Source organism: Canis aureus, chromosome 20, assembly GCF_053574225.1.
Source record: "Canis aureus isolate CA01 chromosome 20, VMU_Caureus_v.1.0, whole genome shotgun sequence".
NCBI lineage: Eukaryota > Metazoa > Chordata > Mammalia > Carnivora > Canidae > Canis > Canis aureus.
The window spans coordinates 53098444-53105943 of NC_135630.1; the positions used below are offsets into that span (position 1 = coordinate 53098444).

The following is a 7500-nucleotide window of genomic DNA, read 5'->3' on the forward strand; positions in this document are numbered from 1 at the left end:
AAGGTGGCTGTTTCTGAATTAGTCAGCCCTCACAGGCTCTCGGCCTACATGCTAGTACATAAATTGTCCACTTTACCACCAGACAAGAAAGATTAGAGTAATAAACACGGGGCATTAGCTCAGCTAGAGAAACACACCAGCCGTTACGCACACACAGGATTGCCAAGAACTGTTAACCCAACTCTCCAGAAACACACACAAAAAAACAAGTTAGAACCATGACATCATGGGAACAAGAGGGAGAGAGAGAAAGGGGGGAAGAAAAAAAGCCCGTGGAAAAAAAAGAAAAAGCGCAAACAATTTTCAGGTTCATTTTGATTTCTCTGCGCCTAATAAAGCAATCCTCCGCTAAGTTATCAACTGAGCTATCTCAAGTGGCTCTTGCCAGCTATCGGATTATACAAAAGTGGCAGAAAAGGAGGAAAAAAATGAAAAGGATTGTGTGTCAGGTTCATAATGCTTTTGGAGAATTCTGGAAACATGTCTAGTTACAAATTTTAGTCAGTCATATCTGTTTGCTTTGACAGGTTCCCAGGGAGTAAAAAAGGAACAAAAAGAGAGAGATTTTTTTTGTCATGTGAGGCTGGGGACAAAAAGATTACACCGTGCATATCTGCTCATAATATGATCTTTGTATAATCCGCGGGTCTGCACTTGCCTTCGGAACAACTGCACAACAGGTGCAAATTAAAATGAAAACGGCAGCGGAGCCGGGCAAACAGAATCTGCTGACCTGGTTTGAATACCAATTGACGGGGGAAACAAAACCTTTTCAAGAGGTGTGACCACAAGGGCTTAGGCAAGTTCAGGCTGGGTAATGCCCTCAGATCTACAAAAAGAGAGATATTCTAACATCTCTGGTCTAGCTGTGTGGTCCAGATATACCTTAGTACAATCAATAATGTGCTGCTTTTTTTTTTTTTTCCTGGTGACTGAGATTTAACCATTTCTTAGCAACAAGCAGAAGATTCTTTACAAATTTTCTGAACGCTGAGTTCGGGGGCGGGGGTGGGGGGGCGGTGAGAGTGGGGGGGGTGCTACAACAAAAGCTCCTAAGGCCTGGGAAGCTTTCAACCCACCTCCTAAAAACTGATCTCTGGGCACAGGAGGAATAAAGAAAGGTCCAGAAGGAGTGAATAAAATTATCTAAGGCTGGACAGGCATTAAAAGGCCTTTATCCTGGAAAAAAACCCATGCCTTTTAAGGTCTTTTTCTGCATGGACCACAATATCCCGTGTGACACGTGAGTGTTCCTGCAGCAATACAATTGAAATATTTTCTTGTGGAAAAAAAGAGAGAGAGAGAGAGAGAGAGAGATAAATGATTTATGAACAGCCCTTGAGGAGTCCCAAATATCAGAACAATCTAAACAAGCAATGAAGTCATGTCTCACCATATAGGGTCAGGAGTACAGCATCCATCACCTTCACAGGCCAACAATACTTCACAACCTTTAGGGTTCTCGCTCACAAATAGTAGTAAATACTTTTAAACTAAATAAATAACTGCTGTCAAGTTCACTTACAGAAGCAGTATGCCATCTTTTCCAGAGCTGTTTTAACTAGGATATCCATTCCCATAGCCATTGTGTTGGTATCCGAACCCCCCATCTTACCCCCCCTTTTTTTAATCCAGGTGAAACAATTCATAACAAAGTTAGTTTGTGTATCTGAATTCGGAGTAGATCCTCTCATCCTGTCCTTTTTTGGCTGACCTGCTGACAATCAGAATCAAATCCATTAATATGGTCGTCGCACTTCCTGTTTCTCACCTAGTCCTCCCTATTTCTAAATCCGCAGGATTTGCCTTTAAATTTTTCTCTCAAGTCCAGTCAGTGGATTTGCCTCGTGCAATTATTGGGGAAAATTTCACCACGAAATAATCTGACTATAGAATGGCCAATAGGGGGTGGATCTACCCCCATTTACATTGTGAAATAAAATAAGCTCATTTTCCCATTTGTTCCCATTTTCATCCTTTGCCCACCATCATCACCATTGGCATTGAGAGATCTTAATAACATAGCTTTGTCTCTGCAAAGAAGAGATTCGATTTTGTATAATAACTAATGTATACTGGCTTTAAATGAGGGTCATTGGGAAGAGTATATTAGTCTCATGTCTATTTTTGAACTTGTGATACATATTTTTTATCCAGCATTCAAAAGCGCTGAACCGCCTACATAACGTGGCAAAGTTCTATTCCGTCCTTACATTAGGTCAAATAAGTCGCCCCTTGCATGAGTCTCAGCAAAATTTTATACATGTATTGGAGCTCCATGGCTGGCAGAAAAACAGACAGTTACTTCAAAACCACAAAGAAGTGGGAGCCCAAAGAATTCCTTTCTGCAATTCAATAAACAAGAGGAAAGATGTACTGTTTGCTGGCTCAAAATAGACACTAATTTTACATCTGTCTCTGAGGCACAGCAAAAAGCCAACTAAAGAGCAGTAATAAATGTCCAAAAACAGCATCAGTATCCAAAACTCTCCCAGTAATCTTCAGAGGAATTAATTACAATTCTGTGTAACAGTTGCATTGGCAAAATGCACCCATAATTATATACAGGTACTGTACTGTATTACAGGGAAATTTGCCATGTGATACCATGTTTACATGATAATTGATGGATAAGATAAAACTATTTGCATATGAAGTGCATATGAATTATTGGCATGGCTCACCATTTTATGTGGAATCATATTAAAGTTTCATTTTCTCTAAAACTGTATGTGTAATATGGGGTTACCAAAGGGTATAAAGCTGATACTTAAATTTGCTTTATAGCAAATGGGCCTGGAAAGATATATCTGAATATGCATTACTAAAAACCTATATTTAAAAGGCTTCATAGTTTATCTATAATAAGCATTATTTTCACTTCAGCAGATTGCATTATATTAAATCCTCTCTATTCTTCCTCCTAAGTAAACAATACTCTAAATTGTATCACTATACCAATTAATTTTACAATCATATGCTAAACAAATAATGGTTTCTCTTTATTGTCTATTGATATAACTTTTCTTCCCCCCCCTCTCCCCGATTTTTCTATTCTGGTGACATGTAACGGAATAGCAGCAAAACATGACATTTTTATAATGTCCATACCTGCCGGAAAATTTCAGCATTTGCAAAAATGGCCTATCATAGCATTTAAACATTGCTGATAATTAGCTTGACATTTGAAATACCAGAACTGTTGTTTTGAAGATGCCCTATACGATGTTACCTAACTAACCCCTTTTCATACTTATGTGCTTTCTCTACATTTTTCTGTCAGTTAGAGTACAAACAAGCGATCAGTTGCTAATGTATTAACATGAAAAGGAACTGATGTTAAGGGGGGGGGATACTCCATCTTCACCAGAAGCAGAAGTTTTCTTGATGTAAAGGAAAATTGCATATGCAGATTATAGACACTTGGTTGTTAATCAGGCGGTCAATAATGATTTTCTAGAACTCCATTCAAGCTAAGAGGGCCAATAAATCGTTCAATGCGATCATCAAGCACTAATTAAACCTACAGTGTGGTAAGTCCAGAGGACACACGGGTTCACCTCAGGAAGCTTGCTATCTATTTGGAGGAATGGAATTCTAAAGCTCTAGTGCTAGGCCACTTGGCATCCACCCTCCACATGTGCCAAGGAAGCGGTACAGGCACAGCGAGGTCCAGTGACTTGTCTAAGGTCCTGCAGCCAGATGGTGGCAACGCCGGTGCCAGGAAGCACGTCTCCAAGCGTACGGCACCCACGTAAAATATATACATGGTGTGACAAATTCCCCATGAAGGATGCAGTCTACATGTAAACCCCGCAGGATAAGAGTAAGGAAATGAAAATCCCCGGGACTTTTGGGGATTTTCACAATGCAAAATAGAGATGGTTGCTTAATTTTGAATTGTTTTCATGATTGTTACTTTCATGGATCCCCTTAATTTGAGTTATAGAAGCCTACCAATTTGATCAATTACCAGAATCTAACAATACACCCATGCTTCTTCCCACAATAGTTTGGAAACAATAGAACTAAAGAGGCAGTTCCCAGAATTATGAGCTTGAAGACCTGTCTTCTCATCCCAGTCCCAACGTGTAACCAGCTGTGTGGCCTTGGCCTTTCATCCAAGGAAACTTGGTACAAATGGGTAAAAATAATGATAATAGTTTTCCTGTCTTTGAGGTTGCCACAGGGAGTCCACGAACTTGCACGTGCGATGACAACTTTGTGAAGTGTAAAACACTGATACCCACTGAAATAATAATAAAGATGGAACCAGAGGGGTGCCTGGGTGGCTCAGTCGGCTAAGCGTCCAAGTCTTGGTTTCAGCTCAGGTTGTGATCCTGGTGCCGTGAGATAAAGCCCCGTGTCGGCTCTGTGTTCAGTGGAGAATGTGTTTCTCCAGCTCTCTCTCTCTCTCTCTCTCTCTCTCAAATAAATGGATAAATCTTTTTTAAAAAATAAATAAATAAATACACACACCTAGATGGCTCATTGGGTTAGACACCTGACCCTTGATTTTGGCTCAGGTCATGATCTCAAGGTCATGGGATCTGGCCCCAGTGTGGGTCCAGAGTCTGCTTGAGATTCTCTCTCCCTCTCTCTATGCCCATCTCCCTCTCTCCACTCATGCTCATTCTCTGTCTCTCAAATAAATAAATAAATCTTTAAGAACAATAAAATAAAATAAAAAAGATGGGACCATTGCTCCAGTGTCTTCTTTTGTCTACTACTACAATGTGTGGTAGGTATAGGTGAAAAGAGAAGATCTGAGTACGTAACAGTCACAATTTTGGTGTTGGGCCTTCATTTAAAAATCGCTTTTGCGAAAGTGTCCTCAAGTAGCAGCTCCATGATGGGAAATAGCATGCTTAACCCTTCAGCTAATACTTGATATAGACATGTAACCTTATTTTTAAAATATCTCTTCTGATTATAGGGCTTAAAAGTTTCAAAGAAGTCCTTAGGAATTTTAGGAGTCATTTGGTTTCCTGAATCACTTAGACACTTGGAGATCATTTATATTTGAGCCAATGCATTAATGGCCTAGTTGCTTCCTTGAAATGCCTTGATGTGTGGTAAGTGTTCGTGGACACTCTACGTAAGACTCTTCACCTGAACCCTAGCCCTTATTCATCCCCTTCCCCCCCCAAAGTTCGATTTCTAGCTACTAAAGACAGGATGCAGCAATTCTTCCAGAATTTTTATCCAGTGTCGTGGTTTTTCCAGGGAAGACTTAGCAACACCCCTTCTTGATCACAGTTAACCTGTTACTTCGGCACTTGGGTGACTAAAGATCACAGGACTAAATTCAAGGGTCAATTCCTCATTTGACGATAGGGGTGGGGTCTCGTGACAGATACAGCAAAAGAAAGCAAGCTCAAACAGAAATTTTCTTCTGAATTTGAATACGTGTCACTGAAATGCATGAGCCTTAATTTCCTGATTTAAAAATGGGAATAACTTTATCACTTGGGGAGGCAAGATTAATTAATGCTAGAAAGAAGGAATCATGCTAGTTTGAAATATCCCCATGGAACGTGCTCTCCAGCACAAAACACTGTTATAAAAGAACAGCTATGAACATACCATAGTCAGCCTTTATACAAACTAGCTTGGTCACTTTAATTTTTTATCCCAGGAACATTCAAAGGCATTAAACCCGCATTATAAATTAATGAGTTGTAAAATGTCAGCTGATAAAACAAAAGCAGTTTTGAATGTAGGGATAAAAATGTTTCCATTTCAGATTAGCTATGTAAAAAATATGCATATTAAGTGAAATGAGAGAAGAATTTCTGCAATCCCATGGTTCCAATGTGGAGCGGCTAGTTCTGACACTCTTTCAACTTCCTATTATGGGAACATCTTGGGAAGATGGCAGCCACTCATCCCCTCTAGAAATGCTAGCAGCTTCCCTGTACCTGGAGGAGCTTTCCCATTGCAGTGTGGTAGTGATTAAAAAAAGGTTAAAATTTCCATAAATTTGCTGGGGCTCTGGATAAGCTCCCACATGCAGGTAATAACATCTTAGTTATGTCCTTTTCCCCTTGAAACCTCTCCCTTAATATAGGAAATATAAAAATAATGGCAAATAAAAATACAAGTAAGGATCCTCCCTTCCCCAAACTATCATAAAAACAGATATTGGTCAGAGAATTTACAACAGTAAATTCATTTATCTTTCTTTCTTTCTTTCTTTTTTAAATTCCGTTATCTCTCAAGAAGACACCATTATCCTAGGTCACAATGTTCTAAGTGAAATGTATGCTTACCCAAAGACTTAATGGCTGTTTATTGTTTTACAAAGGAAAACATATTAGGGTTTTCCTCTATATCGAGAACTCAGAATGGTTTGGATTACCTTACTTGACTCTTACCAGAGGAAACTAGTCATTGGACTGATGTTCAAATACACATGCCCCTTGCCTCTCCTTTCATTGAGTTTTTGTAGTTGTAGTTTCGACCCTTTAGAAATTTTCTCAGCTTCACTTTCTGTCCACATCTGTAATATGCTTACACTCTAAGGATATAGTATTTAGCCAAATTGTACTCCAGAGCACGAGGGAATAATTACCTTTGATGGCTAAAAAGAAAAAAAAAAAAAAGTGTAACAACACCCTCCTCAGCAAGCCCAGGGTGATGGCAAATTGAGGAAAGGCCCCCAAACAACTGCTGTACACAAATATTTTTATTTGCTTTGTACATCTATTTGCCAACAATTCCACAATGCTTTATTAAATGCATCAAGTGAATGTGTGTCTCCCAACAATATGTCACAAGAAGAGAAAAGATTGGGGGGGGGACTCTCTAATTATTGGAGTCCATGATCATTCAGCAAGTTGCTTTATACCATCAGAAAGAAAGTATTAAGAAACTATAGAGAAAAAAAAGATGCTTATTATCATGCCTGAAGGATATTCAAGAGGAATGTGAAAATAACTGTAATTTATTTAGGACCCAGAAGTATGAAATAATAAGCTTCTGAGCCATCAAAATTGTTTTGGAATTTTTTTATCTGACACGAGGGCAGACCTTGTCTAGCTTTAAGTTTTATAGTAATAAGACCTTGGAAATAAAACCTTGAATAAACTGAATATAAAGAAAGGGGAAATGTGTCCTTGTGTAAATAGATATTGTGTCTATCACCTTCCTCTGAAAAGGTTACACAACTTTCAAAGCCCATAAAAGGTGTAAAGTCAGTAACTGCCAGGGTACGTTGGAATGTTTTGTAAAAAATAAACATGAAGTAGACAAACTGTAACAATTTTCTCTGATTGTTTTATAGTTGCCCCACCCCTAAACCTTGTCTGCAACCGTAGGTTTTTCTAAGATGTAGATATTAACCGAAGTCCGACAAAATTAAACCTCCTTCCTCCCAAAACCTTAAACAGGAACCCATTCCCCCTTCTTAAGCAAAAAAGCTCGTCTCTTAAAGAAAGATTTTTCCTGCAAAAGACTTTCCAGGCTCCCACGGAAAAGGGGACTGCAGTCCCAGCCTAT

The 7500-nt window shown here is 39.1% G+C and overlaps 1 protein-coding gene across 4 annotated transcripts in view; it reads right to left on the reverse strand.

Moving 5' to 3' along the window:
* ZEB2 (zinc finger E-box binding homeobox 2) overlaps positions 1-7500 on the reverse strand; it is a 138004-nt gene that overhangs the window by 47968 nt on the left and 82536 nt on the right. The window lies entirely within an intron of this gene.